Genomic DNA, 20,352 nt, shown 5'->3' with positions numbered 1-20,352 from the left:
ACGATAAATATCTTATATGTAATATAGCCTAATTGATATCCTACCCTCTATACACCATTTACTATTTACTTTGCAGTGTCTAATAGCCATAACCTGTATTCCATACTGCATGAAACATAGCAATAGCTATGCTATCCTCTATAACTATGACAGTCCAAGTCCTGTTCCATATGAAATGTTCTCAGAACTGAAGCAATTCTTATTGTAACTTAACCTGTCCCATTCATAACCTCATCAAATGCTATCCTTTGGCAAATTCCTTCAATTCCATGAAAAGTAGCCATAATAAAATGGAATCAAGCAATTTTCTGCTGAATATTCAAAGACAGCAGGCTTTTAAGGATGAATCACATGATTTGAACACGAAAGCAGCATAAAATGTTATTTAAAATATTATGTTAAAATTGTAGCTCAAAGTGAATGTCCGGGCTCCTGCACTCAAGTGGACTGCCATGGCATTCAATATAGAACAGAATTGCTGCCTTATCTACAATTTGTATTAATCAGAGAATATGCCCCCAAAAGGACATATGATGTTTTCTTGTTCAATCACTGAAGAATAATCTCGTTAGCTACCTGTGTATTATCTCAAGCCCTGATTATCCACTCATTATGCCTCAAAAGTACAGCATGGTGGTATTACAATATTCACTTTAAAAAGAGACCAAACTCATTTCTTTTTTTGTGTTCCTGCCAGCATTTGTCTCAGAACTAACATTGGGGAAATACAGATTAATCACTTAATATCTTGTTTATAGGGTAATGCTGCGTGATGTTTTTCTACATATGCCTAGAAAGAGGGGTGCACACACGTCTATGATCTATTAAGTGGATGCTTCATTTCGTGTTAGCACTTGGTCATTTGCCCTGAAAACAAACATTAGGAAATTGCCAGCTGCTGCATTACTGCCTACTTCAGACACAAATTGCAAGTTAGCCTCAAAGAACCTCCACGTAGAAGTTGAGGAAGCAGTTTCAAAAATGGAGCTAAGGGAAAAAGCAGTGAAACTAGGAATATGGCCATCCTCACGCCTCAGCCCCGATCCACAAGTGCACCAAAACACACAGGTTAATCCTACGGTTAGAGATTGCAGCACTCTATATGCTGCAGGAGGTAACGGGGCACCCAGCCATGCTGGCTGAGAAATGAAAAGCCAAGGCTGGCAGAGACACAATAGCACACTGACCCTTTAAACCGTGCCCTTTTCCTGTCTCCTGCGCGACTCGTTGCTATTTTTCTCGAACTCGCACTTTTAACAGTCACTTTTTGATGGCAAGTGTGTGGAAATGACTTCTCTGCACCAGATAACATGCGCAAGTAACATCAGGCCTATTCAGATGCCCTCTAGTGAATCGCGCAAAGAGACGTCCGGACCAATTTCTCATGATCTTCACGGAAGTGATCGGTACTGTGATAAAATTCGAATAAAGTAGTTTTTAAGCACAACCCGTAGATAGAGCCCAAGTGCAAGTGGATTCAGTTTCTAGATAAACATTGGACTGTAATTTATTGACTGTAAAAGTATTTGGGTCTCTCTATTCCTCCTAGTTGACTTGTTTTTGGCACACACTGTACCATTTCATCTTATTATATGGAACTTGTTGCTTCACCGTGTTTATCTCTAATTCCATACTTTTCCCTCCTAGACGTGCGTACTCTTCTGAGTGCAACTGCGTCGGCCTTTCTCATGAACTTACTGGTTAAGTTCATGTGTACCGGCTAACTTTTCAATAATGGGGTGTTTTTTGCTCACCCAAATGGTTTTAGCACCAGATGTCATTAGACACTGATGAGGAAATCATAACATTCCACTGGAAAATAGGTAACTGAAGATTAAGCATCAAATGAGCAATTGATCCGTTCTAAGTCTACAGTTTTAGTCATCGAGCTCTCTATTTGCCGATTCGTCCTCTGCAATATGTAAACAGGCAACTAAAATCCATGGCACTGCAAGAGTGGAATCGCGTTAGAAATCGCAGCTGGCTTTTAAATCAGGGGAATTACAAACGTGGATTGCGGGACAGAGCAGTTTCAGTATTCGCAGTCTAGTGGTCAAGCAGCTTCGATTAACTGTGGGAGGTGGTGGTCTCACTAAATAATCAGTGTTATTTTAAGTGGCTTTTCCCACTAAACGTCGTACACGGGAGAGGATAAAGGAAATAGCCCTTTTCAGCAGGGTTCCAGGGAGCAGCCGAATCTCGCAGCTAGCTCGGCTCTCTTTGTGTCAGCGAGGTAAAGTGGGAGGAGTCGCTTTCCTGCAATTGTGTCGTTTCAGAAGTTGGATATTCCAATCTCAGCTCTCAGTGTGCTGCTGTAGGGACTCGGGGCAGCTGCCTTGCTGCTCCCGCTTTCTTTCCGCGTTCTTTTGCCTTTTTGTTTCCGACTTTTCGCCTATTTCTCCTACTTCTCCAAGATGACAGGGCAGTCGGACGCATACCAGAGTCAGCTGGTAAGTAACCCCTCCCACTGGGGTCGCTTGAGTACCAGGTTATGGTTCCATGTGTGTACCAGCTTCTGTTTCCAAGGGGTAAGAATAAAACGGGACGGGGGGGGGTGCGATAGAAATAGAGGGAGACAGTGAGAGGGATTAGAAATGGTTGCGACTGAGCAGAGGCAGGTTGAGTTCAATGTAAAAAGTGCAGCCACGGTCTATCATGTTCTCAGATGGATGTACCTTGCTCTCCAGATAGATTCGCACGCCGCTTGCCTCCTTCTTGTGCCTGTTTACATTTCCATTCGTGGTTGAACAGATTATTTAAGTAAATGATTTTCTGGCTCAGTGTGCAGGTGTAAACTGTGAACCGAAGAGAAAGAGAGAGACGCAGACGCCAGCAAGGGTAAATAACCATATCTTTGATCCTACTTTCGCTTCAGAAACTTACGGTTGTGTGTCATACTTTTGCAAACGCACTCGTGAGATTAGTGTGCTGCTTGGAATACATTTTATGGCTCCTTGAAGTTGGGCGTGATCCCCACCCCCATCCGCCCCTATTCTTATCTATTTCTCAATAGTTGCTTAAGCTACGCACAATGCAGCTCAATGGAAACATATGACTGCAGTCAGTTAATAATAGAAATTAATCTGCTTAGCTAATTGTGAGTAGCTGCTGTGTTCGGGTATCAATGGCTCATCGACAAGGTCCAGATTCTTCAGACTATTAACGTAGCTCGTTCCGTGCCCTGAAAATACCAATGCTTCTTGACACGGGCCACGGTGCAAATGAGTGTGTTGGGAAGTGTTCGCACGAATTGATTATAAGTGCGTGCCTTTAGGGAGCATTAAAAAATAGTCGGGGGGGGGGGTGGTGGTGAACACGGAAATTTAAAAATCATTCGGGATAAATGTGTCTCAGACATGTCTTGTACCAGAGAGGCTAAGGGTCGTCGACTGCATCTGGCCGAGTGAAGCAGGGACATGACTCACTGCAGAATGTGTGCGTTGGTCAAAATGTGTCTGCGGTTTACTTTGCAAAAGCATAATACATGTTCTGAAAACATTTGGAGTCACGCACAGTTTTGTTTTAAACTCCTCTTACCATTCCCTTCACCCCCCCCCCGCCCCCTTCCCTCTGATGATAACATGTTTGCCTCGCCCTTGTTTCAAAGTCATTTGGGCTGCTTTGGTTTATTCAGGCTTTCATGCTGTAGGTAACTGATATCATGTTTTATTTACTGTAACTAGGAGGAATGTTACAGCAATACTCAACTCAGTTTAACTTTCCCAGTATTTCCATCCCGAAGCCAGTTTTATATTCCCATTTGAAATTATAGGCGTTCCTGACATGTCTGACAGGAAGTACATTAATCTGTTTATATGGAATAAATTTATAACGTATGCTGGCCAGCAAAGTGTCACAAGGTGTCACTGGAAACACCATAACTAGAATGAAGCAGGACTGAACTTGGGAGAGGTTCAAAAATATCTTGCTGTATGATCATTGACTTTAAATGTTAACTCTACAGTATTTCTCTCTCTACAGATGCTACTGGACTGCTGAGTAACTACAGCATTTACTACTTTCACTAATTGCCTAATTGGAAAAGTCTCTCTTCCCTCACCCCCACACACATTTTTTTTTCTTGCTGAGCACTCTATTTGTCCTATTGTCATGCTCCCAGTGCTCAACACCCAAGTTTGGGAAAACCAAACAAAGGGTTGCAACCACCCAGAAACACTTGTAGCCTAGTCTCTCCACTCTCACCGGCAGACACAGCAGGTATCACTGGGTACTGATGGAGATTAATACCCTGCTTCACTATGGGTTCTTCCTTTCCTCTCCTGCTGATAATACAAGTAGTTAATTCAACTCTAGCAGTCAGGGCAAAGAATTGGTGTACGGATTACTGAAGTAGTTGTTCGAGGCACAGGCGACACGTCTCAGCATACCCATTGCAACTTGAAATGTGCTAGTTACTAAATTATTAAGGCATACCATTGAGCTAAATTTCTTCAGCTAGGTAAAGTTTTAGAGAACGTGAATGTTATAAACAGTGATTGGGAATTTCCCCTGATTCTCAGTTCTTGGAGCCTCTTGGCAATGTGGGCCAGAGTCAGTCAGATTCAAGTCTTTAACTCTCCTGTGCAAGACGTCCTCAGCTGAAGCAACTGTCAATATTCAGCTGAAAATTAGGAGGTTCAGAGGAGATCTTGGATGGCGGGGGGGGGGTTGTTTTATAAATCAGGGTGGTTGGACTCTGGAATGCCTTTCCTGGGGATGTGGTGAAGGAAGGAACTCTCCCAATATTTATGAAGCATCTAGACAAGCACTTGAATTGCCAAGCCACGAATAGATGACTATGACCCTGAAGGCAATAAATGGAATTAGTATAGGTGGGTGCAGAAGTCAGTGTGTCTATGCTGTACAACTCTGTGATTCAATGACTCTATAATTGATTGAGAGACTGGAGGAAAGAAACAGAAGTACAAAGTTTCTTGATATTGAAGCTGCTGAAATGTTTCAGAATAATTTGATAATATAGTGTGCTCAAAACTTCATGAAAGCAAGTTGTTATTAAGAAGCTTGAATGACACCACAGGAATTGAGATAATAACATCAGGCAACTGGACTCCATCTTTGACAATTATGGAAATATTTAAGACTGCAATCACTTTTTGAAGAATTGATTCCCCTGTATTCTCCACTGTCATCAGTCTGAGGAGACAATAGCACAGAGGTGAAGTTGTTTGGGGATGATACTATAAATGCCAATAAAAATATTATTGTGCTAGGATACGATTATCACCGTATCATTTTTTCAGATAAAAAATGACAATGGGGAGATTGTGTTGATAGAATGTGATTTTAGTTAAATTGAAATTGGGGAGAAAGGTTGTAATACATAATATAGGAAAATGTTTTATTCAAGCCAAACGACAAAGAAAATCAACATATATGGTCATAACATAGATAAGAATCTGAAAACTATGATAAATATAGAGGTTATAGATTGTGTAGACTTGATGATTCATGTATAAGATCAGAGGATGATTTCCAGCCTCAATTTATTTTACTAGCACTATTACATCTGTCAAATGATCCCATCAACTGACAGGAAGAATAACTGTATTTCAACTTCACAACACTAAATGAGGATTGACTGAAGGAAAATGAGAATAGTGCTGTAAAATCACATATTAGGATGAAGCTCCTTTGTGTTTTAAGATGGCTGTAAATTAATTGCTGGCAAATTGGTGAGTTCTCATTAATGGAACGCAAATAAAATCTTAGCTCATTCTCTCAGCATTACTTCTGGAGTCAAACCAGATACAGAGATGCTAACATAGGCCTTGTGTATGAGATTTGTTGAGGCCCATTAAGGGCATATAAAGGTGATTGCAAACTTGCTTCTGAACCCTGTCTGTCGGTATGCATGTTGCTTCTGTGCAGTCCTTGTTTACATATCATCCACATAGTGCCTTTTGTGCTTTCCAAAGTTGTTCATTTTAGATGACTCACTTTTTCTGCAGGATCTTTGGCTGTTGCTTAACTCTTTTCTGTAATGAAAATATTAATATGCTTTCAGTAGCATGTTCCTTCTGGCTATAACCCTGTTTAATGGGTTTCTTTGAATGTGAAGTACCTAAGGGCTTGGGAACTGATAGGATATATAATAACAATTATCTGTAAATGTGATTAGTTACAGTTGGTCTTTAATCTATATCCACTCTATGAAGCTTTATTGCTTTTGTCATGTTTCTCTCATCCTTTGTTGACCATCCTCGTCTCTCCACGTCTACTTCCTTTAGGCTTGTATTTTCCATCTGTAGATAAAATGATGTGGCTACTTATTAAGATTTATACTCTACTGGACTTGGGGTGCAATTACAGATTTGTACCTTAAGAATCATTTCTTTATAATGAATAGCAATCTAAAGCTGAAATTATCCCACTTTTATTTGATGATATAATGGTTAGCACCATTCTGACAGGGTAATCCATTTTGTAATAACATTAGTGCATCCAAATCGCACTGAGAAATATGAGCATTATGGCTATCTGTTTTAAAAAATGAAAATATTAACTCCCTTTTAATACAGAGGCCGAATGCTAGGAGCAGGGTCACTGCTGGCACAACAGGCTCTGCATGGCATTCTTGCATATATCACTAATAGTGAAGTAGGAGTCCAATGGGAGGGTTTTGGTGATTGTTTCCCAGCATCCAACTGGCAAGCAAGTCTGTGCCACAGTAGGAAGGTCGGCTGCTTACACATTATCCTGTTCAACTTCCCCCCACCCTCATTGTACTTCTTTCAGTTTCCAGGCATCATAGATTTACTGATTTTGTCATTGTCCTTTCATCTATCAAAGTGACTGAGGAAGTAAGTAGGAGGATCATTAAGTTAAATTAATGTAAATACTGCTTTATTTTTGATCTCATAATCTTATTTGATTTTCATCTTTTTTGGCTTTGTACATGGTTTAAGAATTGGCATTTAATTCTGTTACCCTTTATCCTTATCATACATTGAATACAAAATGTTCTCATTGTCCAGTTAAATGTAGTTCTGCTTTGAGTGGATTGTTAGCTATGCAAAAAAAAAACACTGTACACTATTATAATATGAGAAAAAATGTGCATTAATAGGAGCTCTTGTATTTCAGAGGAAGTAATTTCTAAACATGAAACAAAGGCTCCATCCCAAGTTCCTATCTTTCACCATTTCTGCGTATTTTGCTATTACATGGGCCAGCTTTCACATTTATGCTGACAACAGTCAGATCTATTTCTCTGGCACTGTCCTTGATTTGTTAACTGTCCCTGTGTTGTCTGCCTGCTTATCTGACATACAGCCTTCATCAACTTGTTGTTCTGCTCATTTCCTCCAGATATCCACAGTCAGGCTCCTTGATTCCAGCTCTCTCCCACAGTTCACTCAAGCTCAATCTGACACTAAGCTACAAATTCCTAATGCTAAGTAAAATCATCACCCCCTGCTCCCATGATGTGCAATTTCCCACCATTGCTGTTGTGGCACATCGCCAGACAAAAACATATCCACCCTAAATTAGTTCAGTACTAGTTTTCCTAGACTCTTGAGATCCCCTCCTACGTAAAGTGCAATTACTTCCAGAACTCATTTTAACTCTTGTTGAGTCCATTGATCTGTATTGTCCCTTAATCAGTAATCACCAGGAATAGCATGGAGAATTCAAGTTACCTCATTATTGTCCACAAACCTGTTTATAGCTTTGACTCTCCTTACTTCCCTAGTTTTAAGTTCTCTACACATTTTGAGCTGAACCATTGCCATTGTTCCACTATTGATGCAGAGCTGCCATCCAAATTCAGTCCATTGATAATTTTTCTTGCTAATTCCTTCACTTAAGGTGCCATATCAAAGGCTTTGACCAGTCATTTAAATGACTCCCTGATACTTCATCACTCCTCACTGCAAGTTTCTCTCTTTTTGAAGACAAGAGATTCTGCAGATGCCGTAAATCCAGATTGACACACAGAAAATGCTGAAGGACACACTCACAGTGGAGGAACAGCATCTCATATTCTGTTTAGATAGCCTCCAAGACAACAACATCGAAACAAGCCCTTTTCCCAAATCACCACCCACCCACTCACACACACAGACAGCCTTCATCTCCCAGACAGGCTGTCTCCGGTTCATGGCCCTGGATTCGCAAGACTTGCAGAGATTGGCCTACAACTTTGAACTTCACTCTGTGACTTGCCAATCACAGGTTTGATCTTTGGGCCTCAATCTCTCACGACTCCTTTGGGCCTCTACCTTCAGCCTTTGACCTTCTATGGACTCATTAAACTCTGGACTTCAGCCTTCATCTTTGCCCTCCAAACTTCAGCAACATCTGGATATTGACCCAGGATTCACTGATAATGTGTTTCCCATAGGGCTTTGACTTCCTAACTCTGACAGACCTCATTTCACCATCATGCCTCAAATTCTGGACTTGCACAAACTGCCTTTGACCTTTGGGCCTTAATTTCTGGACCTGCATGGATTTCAGACCCTGGTGATCTGGGGGTGGAGGTGGGTATACCTGGCCCTTGTGACTCCTGCCCATTTGACCCAAGATTGGCACAAGCCAAGTTGAGGTGGTTTTTAAGAGTGAAGAAGGCATGGAATTCAGAGAGAAGAACAAACAGAGAAAAGGAGAACTAATGAGAAGGAAAGATGCAGAAAAGTAAATATAATGAATTAGGAAAAACAAGGACCTGGGATGAGAGTATGAAAACAATTAGAAATGCAACCTGCTGAAGGGTCTCATCCTCAAACGTTGACTGTACTCTTTTTCATAGATGCTGCCTGGCCTACTGAGTTCCTCCAGCTGTGTGTGTGTGTGTGTGTGTTTTTTCTTGGAATGGATCCAAGTCACTTCTCAGGCAGGAGCTGATATGTTTCATCACCAGCCTCTCAAAGCACATCAATCAGTGGATGTAAGTGCCACTAGACGATAGACATTGATAGTCATTGACGCAGGTTACCACATTCTTCATAAGCACCAGAATATTTGAAGCCTGCTTGAAGCAGGTGGGTACGTCAGACTGCCAAAGTGAGAGCTTAAAGATATCAGTGAACACTCCTGCCAGTTGATCAGCACAAGTCTTTAGCACTCTGTCAGGTACACCGCCTGGGTCAGTTGCTTTCCATGGATTCTCCCTCCTGAAGGATGTTCTCATGTTGGCCTCAGAGACTTCACTCACGGGGTCATCAGGGGCTGTGGGAGTTTGTGAAGGTACCTCCATGTTTTAATGGACAAATCGAGCATAAAAGGCATTGAGTTCACCTGGAAGCAAAACGTTGTTGTCACTTACTGTATATCACTTGGTTTCACCTTGTAGGAGGTGATAGCATTTAAGCCCTGCCACAGCTGATGAGAATCCTTTGGTGGTTTATGTTTGGTTCAGAATAGCACTTTGCATATGAAATAGCTTTTTGGAGATTTTACATGGACCTCTAGTATTTTATGTGGTTGCTAGACTTAAAATGACTCTGATCTGACTCTCAGCAGATTGAGGATCTCATGGTTCATCCAGGACTTCTGGTTGGGGAAGATTCTGAATGATTTTGTGGGGACACGCTCGTATACAACTGTTTTTATAAAGTCCTCAAGTGTGGCATATTCATTCAGGTCCATTGAGTCCTTGAACACAGCCCAGTACATTGACTTGAAGCAATCCCGTAGCGTCTTCTGTGCCTCCCTCAACTACCGCTTTGTTGTCCTTACTTCTGGAGCATTGCACTTTAGCCTCTGCCTGTATGCTGTTAAGGGGCGGGCGACTAACTGATCAGATTTTCAAAAATGTGGTCTAGGGATTGAATGGTAAGCATTTGTTAAGATAGTATAGCAGTGGTTGAGTGTATTGGGTTCCCTGGTGCTACAGGTGACATATTAATGATAACTGGGCAGAGATTTCTTCAGCTAAGCCTGGTTGAAGTTCCTGACAATGATTTGAAAGTTATAGAGGTAGGATGTTTCTTTGTTGCTGGTGGCGATACTCAGTTCCTCGAGGGCCCGCTTAACATTGACCTTAGGCACTATGTATACTGTGGCTAGGATCACAGAGGAGTACTCTTGATAAGTAGAATAATCATTAGATGTTCCAGATCAGGGGAACAAGACTGCAACAAGACCACTGGATCTGAACACCACAAATAGCCTATCATAAAACAGAGACACCTACCTTTTGCCTTCTCCAAATCAGCAGTCTGGTCCATCTGGTGTATCGAGAAGTCATCAGATCTGGCCAATATTTCCAGCATTTCTTGAGTTAGCCATGTCTCCATGAAACACAAAACACAGCAATTTCTCATTTCCCTCTATGGTAATTTTGCCCTTGGGTCCTTAGTTTTGTTCTTCAATGACTGTGCATTTGCTAACAAGATATTTGTTAGAGGAAGTTTCATACTTCTACATTTCAGTCTGGCTTAGAGTCCTCACCACCTCCTCCTCCTCTTCTGGCCATGGCGATGTGCCTTTGTCCACTTAAAGGTAACTTACCTGCATTCTTGAGAGTAAATCCACTGAGTTCTTCAGATGATTGTAAAATCGCTAGTTCGTTAAGCCAGTTTAGAGGTACATTACTTAAAGGGAAAATGCAGCAGCAGTTTGCAATGATAGTAGTTCAGAAGCACTATATCTGGAAATTTTGCATGCAGCCCACAAAACATTGCTGTTTGTTGCAAGCACCATACTGGGTATTTAATAGACATTATGGATAGGTTATGATTATGTGACAGTCAGAGATTTAAATGGTAATCATCAGCCTAATAATTCTGAAAATGCAAGAGTATATGCCTGAACAGGTACTAGTGGATAAATAAAATATGCCAGTGCCATATTTCCTAAACGTGATTTGGAGCAGTGGACACTCAGGTGAGATCCGATAGATGTTTATAAGATTTTGAGGCATAGATAGAGTATACAGAGAGTATCTTTTCCCAGGGTAGAAATGTCTAATACCAGAGGCATACATTGAAGGTGAGAGGGGGTATGTTCAAAGGGAATGTGATGGGATAATTTTTTACTCAGAGAATGATGGATGCCTGGAATGTGCTGGCTGGTATGGTGCTGGAGGCAAATACATTAGAGGCTTTTAAAGGACGTTTAGATAGGCATATCAGTGTGCAGAAGATGGGGGGATATGGCCATTGTGTAGATAGGAGGGGTTAGTTTTTGATTTACTTTTTAGCTGGTTCAGCACAACATTGTGGGCTGATGGGCCTGTTCCTGAGTTGTATTCTTCTACATTCCATGTTCTAATATATCTTTGGCATTGTTAAATGCTGAAAATTGAGAACCAAGATGAAAATGTGCAGTGTATTCGTATACTTAACACCAGAAAATGAGATGCCAGCAAGAAAAGTTTTGAACAATGGATAAATCCTGAATATAAAAAGTTTAGTCATACTGGGCATGCTGACTTGGATCAAAACACAAATGTGTCAGAGTAAGAGCTTTTTCAGGACTTGAGCTATAGAAATGGTCAAGTTGCATTAATATATTCTCTCCTCTTTCTGTTCTATTGCCTTATTTATAACCTTCTTTCTGCAGGTTGGAGTAGAAACATCATGAATTAGAAACAGATCAATTTTCCTTCCCTTTATAGGTGATATTTCCATTTTCCAACCCTTGATAAACCTGAGGCTTTATAAGGCGTTAGTCAGACCACCCCAGGAGTATTGTGAGCAATTTTGTGATGTTCTGACATTGTAAAGGTTCGAATGATGGTTCACAAGAATGAGCCAGGGAATGAAAGGGTTAATGTAGGAAGAGCATTTGATGGTTCTAGGCCTGTACTCACAGGAGTTTGGAAGAATAAGGACTGATCTTATGGAAACCTATCATGTATTGAAAGGTCTAGATAGGGTGGACACGAAAAGGATGTTTCCTTTAGTGGGGGAGCCTAGGACCAGAGGGCACTGCCTCAAAATAGAAGGACGTCCCTTTAGAACAGAGGTGAGGAGGAATTTCTGAAGCCAGATTGTGGTGAATATGTGGAAGTCATTGCCACAGGTGGTTGTGAAGGCCAAGTCATTGTTGAAAGCGAAGGTTGATCGGTGCTACAGTAACATTGTGGTTAGCACGACGCCATTTCAGCTCAGGGATTCCAGAGTTTGGAGTTCAATTCAGATGCCGTTTGTAAAGCATTTGTAAGAGCTCACCCCATGACCAATGTGAGTTTCCTCAGGGTTTCGGTTCCTCAGGGTTTCGGTTTCCTCCCACAGTCTAAAGATGTACTGGTTAAAAGGTCAATTGTTCATTGTAAATAGTACTGAGATTAGATTAATGTTAAATAGATGCAGTGCTGAGGGGTGAATCTTGTTGGACCAGAAGGGCCTGTTCCACTCTAAGTCTAAATAAATAAATAGGTTGATTAATGAAGGTGTCAAAGGTTATGGGAAGAATGCAGGAGAATGGGGATGAGGGGGTTAATAAATCAGCCATAATAGAATGACAGATCAGACTCAATGGGCAAATTCTGCTTCTGTGTCTCATGATCTTATAAACCTTGTATCCTTTCAGTTAGATAGTTGACCCAGTGCCCGACACAGACAACATTGTGTTAATTTGATGCAAAATTATGGGATATGTCCACAAAATTGAACTCGGAAAATACTAAAATCATTTCATGAAGGATTGTCATAGTTAACGTGTGTGTTTATTCAGGTGCAGCTGGATTAGAAACTAAATCCCATATGAAAGGACAGTGAGTTAGCAGAAAAACTCCATCATCCTTCCACTTTTGCAAAATACATTCGTAAATCACTCTTCCATTTTGGCATTGTCTGTACACCTATATTTATATGCCTGTTAAATCAGGAATTAATTTGAAATCATCATGCTTTTCACTGAAGTTGATGCTTAGTCAAGGAGACAAGATATTGGATTATATTTTCTTATTTGGTTTATATCCTGAATTCCATATTTGCATGGTATCTGAGGAAGTCTCAGTCTGTGTTGCTCTTTCTGTTCAAATGGCCTTTACTAAATGTTTTCTATTGCATGCAGGTTATTAATGTTCCCCAATCTGGATGAGTTGGTCAATGTTATGGCTATATTAAAATGAGATTATGAACCCAGATGTCCCATATTCAATCATTGTTTTTGCATTGTTAGTTAAACCACTCCAAGGTGTTAGTAAATGGTCATTGAAATCCGTCCCGTATCATAGCAATCAAAGTCTTTCTAGTGATGGTAGCTGAAATATTTGCATGATTAAGCATAAATGAGAATGCAGAACTGGCTACCAAGTTAAAAATAGAAAATGCTAGAAATACTTAGTTGGTCAGGCCATATTAGTGAGAAGACATAGAGAATAAACATTTCAGGTTGAAGTCCCTTCATTGAAGATTTATTTTTTTTTCTGCTGTTAAGTTGATGGGTACACGTAGCTTACCCCCACTTGAAGCAAGGTCATAGAGTAAACTGCTGAAGAGTAGGTGACAAAAGAGATCACTGAAGGTGCCAAATGTTTCAGGTGGGGAAAGAAAATAAGAACTCTAGTCATCTAGAGAGGACTTGCCAACGGTTTTCTGGACAAAGTAATTTAGGCCAGGGTGAGCTAATGACTCTCTGGGTTCTTTTCCTTCCTTCAAAACATCTTGATTTATTGGTCCCTAGTATTACTGGAATGACATATATAATTCACAGCCTTCTTTGTAAAACACAGAAAACACATCTATTTTGGAAATTGAACTCAAAATCCTCCTCATATTAGTATTTTTGGTGTGTGCTGAATTTTTCTAGATTACATCAGAGATGGAAGGTTATTGCAGTTGCAATAGGAGATCGTTGACTAATTTGCCTAGTACATTTCTGAAATATTAGAGTAGGCCCTAACATGCAAGTACATACAGTTGCAGAAATAGGGATGCTAGTGAGAACTAATGACAATGGTGGATACAAGACTCAAGTTGCATCTTTCCATTTTTTTTTAAGCAGTTCTTTGGGTTTGAGGACAACTTGATTCCACTCCAGTTCTGTAGTTTCTGAAGTGATTGATGAGGGCAGTTTCAGACCAGCAGGCTTTTCCACAGATGGAGCAGTTGTGTTTTGACCAAACAGGTCAATGGGTGATGCATAATGTGGTCTACTCTGGATTATACTGGCTTTCCATTTGACAGGTGAAATGCATTGATGTACTCGGTGCCATGCTGGATTCACCTTTTCCATTTTGAGTTGCTTCAACCCATGATTCCCTCACACAAGAATACTTCTTGTTTTCAGTAGGCTGTGATGATAAATTTGAAGTGATTTCTCCCTTTGACAGAGTTTAGAGTTGATTATCCATCTTTGGAGCCTGGTGTTGGGCTTGCAAATGTGGTTTGCCCATAACATTGAGCCTCAGCCTGTTGTTGGTTCATTTATCCTGCAAACAGATTGGAAGACTTTTGCAAAAAGCTTTTTGATTTTGTATTGATCACTTATCTCCAGCATTTTGGGATGCCTGATATAAGTGTTTCCTGTCTCTGAAACAAACAGGATGGTGGAGATCATTGGCATTTTCTGACAGAGAAGTCAGTAGACTATTCACAGATGTCATTCATTGTGGATTTTAGTGTATACCAGACACTGATGGCACACAGCAGCTACTGTTGGTTAAGAGTTGTCATCTTGACCGTGATCAGCTTTCTTTACAAGCCTTTCAAGATCTTTGACAATCAATTTCTTGTGGTAGCATTTATGTTGCTACTGCTGATTTAGGGTCAGCTCTGTGAAGATAATGGAGTGAATTATCGACAGTCATTATAGCAGTCACCCAGCATTTGTCATGATGTAGTAGGGCTTCCAGTTGCTTGCTTGGATAATATTATTATCTGTAAGGTACTGGTCATAACATATTTGCTGGACACAGTGCCTTTAAAAAGTATACACCCCCTTGGACATTTTCATGTTTTATTGTTTTACAACATTGAATCACTGGATTTAATTTGGCTTTTTTTTAACACTGATCAACAGAAAAAGTCTTGCATGTCAAACTGAAAACAGATCTCTGCAAAGTGATCTAAATTAATTACAAATATGAAACACAAAATAATTGATTGCATAAGCATTCATCCCCTTCAAGTCAGTATTTGGTAGATGTACCTTTGGCAGCAATTTCAGCATCGAGTCTGTGTGGATAGGTCTTTATCAGCTTTGCCCACCGGGACACTACAATTCTTCCCCGTTCTCCGTTACAAAACTGCTCAAGCTCTGTCGTATTGCAGGGGGATCATGAGTGAACAGTCCTTTTCATGTCCAGCCATAAATTCTCAATTGGATTGAGGTCTGGACTCTGACTTGGCCACTCCAGGATGCTAGCTTTGTTTCTAAGCCATTCCTGTGTAGCTTTGGCTTTATGCTTGGGGTCATTGTCTTGCTGGAAAACAGATCTTCTCCCAAGTCGTAGTTCTCTTGCAGACTACATCAGGCTTTCCTCAAGGATTTCCCTATATTTTGCTGCATTTATTTTTATCTTCATGGGCCTTCCAGGACCTGCTGCAGTGAAGCATCCCCACAGCATGATACAGCCACCACTATACTTCACGGTAGGGATGGTGTGTTTCTGTTGATGTGCATAGCATTTAGTCTGGTGGCCAAAAAACTCAAATTTGGTTGCATTAGGCCATAGAAACTTCTTCCAGCTGACTTCAGAATCTCTCACATGCTTCTGGCAAACTCCAGCTGAGATTTCATGTGAGTTTTTCAACAGTGGCTTTCCCCCACAAAGCTGTGACTGGTGAAGCACCCGGGCATCAATTGTTGTATGTACAGTCTCTTCCATCTCAGCCACTGAAGCTTGTAACTCTTCCAAAGTTGTCTTGGGTCTTTTGGTAGTCTCTCTCACTAGTCCCCTTCTTGCACAGTCACTCAGTCTTTGATAATGGCCTGCTCTGGACAGATTTACAACCGCGCTATATTCTTTCCATTTCTTTATGATTGACTTAACTGTACTTTAAGGGATATTCAGTGACTTGGAAATTTTCTAGTATCCATCTCTTGACTTGTGCTTTTCAATAACCTTTTCACTGAGTTGCTTGGGGTGTACTTTTGTCTTCATGGAGTAGTTTTTGCCAGGATACTGACTCACCAGCAGTTGGACCTTCCTGTTACTGGTGTATTTTCACTATAATCAATTGAAACACCTGGACTCAACACAGGTCTTAAAAAACAGACCTTTATTTAATTAATTATGTGACTTCTAAAACCAATTTGCTGCACCAGTTATGATTTGGTGTCATATTAAGGGGGGGGGGTGAATACTTAAGCAATCAATTATTTTGTGTTTTATATTTTTAATTAATTTAGATCACTTAGAAGGGATCTGTTTTCATTTTGACACTAGAGTCTTTTTCTGTTGATCAGTGTCAAAAAGTTTAATGCACTATGATTCAGTGTTGTAAAATAATAAAACATGAAAACTTCCAAGAGAGTGAATACTACTTATAGGCACTGTATGTTATTATCCGCGAGGTACTGTGCCACAGTCAAGGATGATGTTATGAGATCCCATATTTGTCTGTGTGATGAAATAGACTGTTGTTTATGATAAGGCAGTGTTCTAAACATATAGTCAGGAGAACTGTACTGGGTTAGTTTTAACTGATCCCTCCTTGTTAATTGCAGTTTGCCAAAGAATTATGCCTTTTCTGATGTCACCATTAAAATCACTCAGAAGATTAGTTCATCTCCCTCTGGGATTCAGGCTAGGATTTTCTCGAGATTGGAATAAAAATTTTACTTGGCTTCATGTACTGTTTTCAGTATTGGAAGATAAGCACTGGTAACTAGGATATAGTTTTGAGAAACATTACAAAGTGGTACATTGCTTAACAAAAAAAAAATCAAGCTTCTCTGTAAAAGGTTCTGGTCTATTATTGATTTGATGCTCTATTGTGAACAAAAGCAGCACTTCATGGTGCATTCAGCACACACAGTTCAGTTGGTGGAACCAGTCCATGCTGACTTGAATGCTTCACTTAAGTATTCTCAAATTTCTATTCACATAATTTTCCATTGCTTTCTGCATACAATGTGTAACTCGCCTCCCTTTCAATGCACTTACTCTGTTCACCCAAAGCACTCCCCAAGAAAGAGTTCTGCACTCTTATTAACCTGAGTAACAATGTTTCTCTCGAGTTCCCCATTTCATTGCTAGTTGCTTTCCTGATAACCTGGAAATGGGTTTGTAGATTTCATGCTGTTTAAAATATTAAGTATGGCAGCTGTCTGTAATGCAGTCTATGGAAATATACATGGTGGGCTTATAAATAATATGGTTTTAAGAGGGAGGTCCTCTAGTCTGGGGAATGACATTGCTCACTAATTTATTACTTATTATTTAGGTTACGTATGGTCATTGTGAAGTAAAGCTTCTACTAAATCATATCATGTAAATGCTCCCAATTCAGTTTTAATCTTGGTGAAGGAATGGGAACATCACTAAGACAGCACCTTAACTCCAGTGCATTCCATTTCATAAAAGCCTAAATGAGCAGAACTAATTTGATTCTGATGCATAAAGTTGAATATAGAATGGACTGAATTTATCAAATAATTATTACCTTTCCAATTCTAATTTAATCTTAAGTGGAGTAATATACTTCTCACTTCTTCTTGAACTTGTGTTCTTCAGTCACTATCATGGAACAAATGCTGTCTTTTCCTCTTTCTGCAAAATGACAGGCAACTTTGTGCACAGGCGTGAGCTAATTTCTGATCCCATTTGAAGTCAGGTCTGATTACTGATGAAAGCTAGTTGGTACTGAGGAGCATTTCACACATGAACTAACTAAGCTTAACTACATGTGTCATACCCAAGAGGAGAGATAAAGACATCATTGTCATGGTTGACTGCTAGCAACTTTTCTGTTTTAATTTTGATCAATCTTCAAATCTGTTTTGAGGCTAAGTAAATTTCAATGTAGAAAACCTCACAGGAATGATCCAAGTGTAGGAAATGCATAACCTTGAATTTAGAGAGAGTTTTGTTTTCCCTCCATAAACAAGAATACAGACAATTATCTCATGATATGGACTGACTCGCAATTAGATTGTATTTATAGTAGTTTAATATTAGTAAAATGCATGGGATGTGAGGTTTTCCCTGCCAATTACATCACCTGATGTAAGTAGCTAAATCTGCAGAGAACCTGTAAGCATTCTGATTCCCATTTTTTTTAGTGAGGATCTGGTCAATGTTGTGCTGTTTACTAGCTTAAAGCATTGAAATGTGTGGGAGAATGTTGCAGTAAGTGTCCATCTTCCCTGTTCTTCAAAAGCTTCCCCCATGCCAACTAGGGATTAGCCCATTTAAGGAGCATTGCAGCCCCTCCCACTAGCTACTGTTTAGCTGATGACATTACAGCACCAATAGAGTTTAAATCTGGTGCGCGGAAACCATGCGCTCTCTTTTAACTCCCTGGGGACTGGGACAGTAGTAACTAGTGCTGTGGAAACAATAAGCAGTGGAAGTGTGCTGCAGTAATGAGGGCCTGGGTATACACTTTGGGTAAGCATTTCCCACTGTGTGTAACTTGAATGGGTTACTGAATGTTTAGTGTCTGTCTTCTCCTGTAAGTGAACAGCTGACTTGCTGGTAATGTCTTCAGACCACACCCACCAAGCCCGTGAACCTGATTTCCTACAACAGAGAGTTACTGGGTTTAGCCTACTGATACAGGAGCGTCTGAGTCTATCATCATCATAATGTAATGATAGATTCATATATCCATGTTTACGAGCACTGCTATATATAGCTTTGATTGAATGCAAAGTAATGCTCACTCTCATGTTACCTCATGAAGCATTCCCATGACAGCATGATGTGGATTAGTTATAGAGTATCATTCTACAAATCTTGTGGTTTTACATGTCAGGTGCATCTGCATCGGACAGAAACATGCCTTTATCTCATTGTCAAAACCTTACTTTGCACAGTACCACAATAATATTTTCTACATCGGTGTTTCTCAAGACTTGGGATGATAAAATTGGCAATTCAATAGAAAATGGAAATAGAATTTGGGAGGCTATATAATGTGATCAGCCTTAATAATGGATCAATTCCGCTTCACATGCGACTCCTGCAGCTGTCAGCAAAGTAGCCTTTCAAACCAGAGCTCCTCGACTGGAACAATGCTTTGAAGATCACAGAGGAGTGTTTTCTTTCACTAAACCATCTGGTTGCCATCATATTTTTCATTACCGACAAATACTCTAGACCTACAATTCTCACCCATGGCCAGAGGCACTCAAGTGCAAAAGATAACCAGCAGCCTGCTCAATTTGAAACCACATTTACATAAATTTCAGCATACACTAACTATAATCTTGAGTTCTTTATTTGTGCTGACTTTGGAGATGGTAGTCGGATTATTTGGAAATCCATATGAGACGGAGATGTCAATTTGTGTCTTGTCAAACAATAATGGTTTAAAATGCAAAACAAAAACTTTTCTGTCTGTTTTATCTTTTCCTGTAATACCTTTGTTGCCGTTCATTTATATTCTTTGTAAGTGCTCCCTTATTTCTAGTTCCATTTAACTTTGTCTTCTTATTAGGGAGTTGTTGATGGATGAATGGGATTAATGAAAGTATGTCAACATGGATACTAAATCACTGGTCAGTTAAACTGAATAATTTGGTGGTCTTTTCCTCTAATTTTGTCCTTTAAAATTGCACCTCTCCTCAGAGGCACTTCCAACTGTTAAAGATGGCGCCGGTAACTGGCGACTTTGCGCGAGCTCTCTGGAGCAAACTGCCCTCTCCTTGCTGGGGTCCTGGTCTACAGCACTGACTTCCTTATTCTCTCAGGTGGCTATTACTCACTGAATGCTAACAGGTCATTTTACCGAGAAAGCAAGGGAATTGGACCTTGTTTTTTTGTCCTGGCCTATCATTACTTCAGATGTTGTTGTAGTCGTGATTGCTGAAGCGTGATTCAGCAGTTTTCAGTTTCAAACCCAAAAGTGCATTGGATGGGCTTTGTGCGACTGTCAACATCCTGACTGAAACACATAAGACTGACATTGGAAAAGCAAAATAACTGCCGCATGTTTGAAATGACAACAGGAGGTGCTAGAAATATTTGGGTTGGGCTACATCTGTGGGGGGAAAAAAACACAGTTTTTCAGATGAATCACCTTTCTTCAGAATGGTTCCTGATCATGTTTCTTTGTACCTCACTGAATAATAAGTTATGTGTTTTTGCTACTGTTAGCAGGTTTACAATTTTAACTTAATACTTCAATTTGACTTGATAGCTTGTGCTATTTGATATTGGAATATAATGACTTGTCTCAGGCCAATGATCATTCAAAGTGGAAAAAGAGTATTCAGATGATATTGTATCAGGTGCACTCAGAAGTCCATGCAGGTCAGTGACCAGTG

The 20,352-nt window shown here is 40.1% G+C and overlaps 1 protein-coding gene across 5 annotated transcripts in view; it reads left to right on the top strand.

Annotated features, from left to right (window-relative positions):
• LOC140204203 (probable E3 ubiquitin-protein ligase MID2) overlaps positions 1 to 20,352 on the top strand; it is a 243,237-nt gene that overhangs the window by 101,240 nt on the left and 121,645 nt on the right. For 2 of the 5 annotated variants that reach the window (XM_072270699.1, XM_072270695.1), the window contains exon 1: positions 2,185 to 2,450. The exons of 2 other annotated variants lie outside the window; for them this stretch is intronic. The gene's annotated coding sequence lies outside the window, so the exon portion shown is untranslated. Of the gene's footprint in view, positions 1 to 2,184; positions 2,451 to 2,781; positions 2,839 to 20,352 lie in introns of those variants that run through there. One more of the 5 variants, XM_072270696.1, reaches the window with a different exon arrangement.

The sequence above is a fragment of the Mobula birostris genome, chromosome 10 (genome assembly GCF_030028105.1).
Source record: "Mobula birostris isolate sMobBir1 chromosome 10, sMobBir1.hap1, whole genome shotgun sequence".
NCBI classification, from domain to species: Eukaryota; Metazoa; Chordata; class Chondrichthyes; order Myliobatiformes; family Myliobatidae; genus Mobula; species Mobula birostris.
This window is presented reverse-complemented; position numbering and strand designations above follow the sequence as displayed.